Here is a 1,096-nt window from a genome sequence, read left to right on the forward strand (position 1 = left end):
GGGTGCTCTGGGGGTCTGCCGGGTCGGCGGCCGGGCCTCAGGGTCTCGGGGGGTCTGCCGGGTCGGCGACCGAGCCTCAGGGTCTCTGGGGGTCGGCGGCCGGGCCTCAGGGTCTCGGGGGGTCTGCCGGGTCGGCGGCCGGGCCTCAGGGTCTCGGGGGGTCTGCCGGGTCGGCGGCCGGGCCTCAGGGTCTCGGGGGGCGCCGAGCTGTGCGGCTCCGGCGTCGTCGTGGCGTGGGGCGCCGAGCTGTGCGGCTCCGGCGTCGTCGTGGCGTGGGGCGCAGAGCTGTGCGGCTCCGGCGTCGTCGTGGCGTGGGGCGCAGAGCTGTGCGGCTCCGGCGTCGTCGTGGCGTGGGGCGCAGAGCTGTGCGGCTCCGGCGTCGTCGTGGCGTGGGGCGCCGAGCTGTGCGGCTCCGGCGTCGTCGTGGCGTGGGGCGCCGAGCTGTGCGGCTCCGGCGTCGTCGTGGCGTGGGGCGCCGAGCTGTGCGGCTCCGGCGTCGTCGTGGCGTGGGGCGCCGAGCTGTGCGGCTCCGGCGTCGTCATGGCCGGGGGCGCCGACCCAACCCCTGACCCCACCCCCCCTTCAAGGACCGACTTCCAGGCGGTCCCAAGAGGGTGGGAGGGAGGGGTCATGGTCGGGGGCCGTGGGGACGGGGCTGGACGGGTCATGGTCGGGGGCCGTGGGGACGGGGCTGGACGGGTCATGGTCGGGGGCCGTGGGGACGGGGCTGGAGACTGGAGTCTTGGGGCCGGAACGGGCGGAGACTGGAGTCTTGGGGCCGGAACGGGCGGAGACTGGAGTCTGGGGGCCGGAACGGGCGGAGACTGGAGTCTGGGGGCCGGAACGGGCGGAGACTGGAGTCTGGGGGCCGGAACGGGCGGAGACTGGAGTCTGGGGGCCGGAACGGGAGGAGGCGAGGCTCTGGGGGCCGGAACGGGAGGAGGCGAGGCTCTGGGGGCCGGAACGGGAGGAGGCGAGGCTCTGGGGGCCGGAACGGGAGGAGGCGAGGCTCTGGGGGCCGGAACGGGAGGAGGCGAGGCTCTGGGGGCCGGAACGGGAGGAGGCGAGGCTCTGGGGGCCGGAACGGGCGGGGGTC

The sequence above is a fragment of the Pungitius pungitius genome, chromosome 11, assembly GCF_949316345.1.
Source record: "Pungitius pungitius chromosome 11, fPunPun2.1, whole genome shotgun sequence".
Lineage (NCBI taxonomy): Eukaryota > Metazoa > Chordata > Actinopteri > Perciformes > Gasterosteidae > Pungitius > Pungitius pungitius.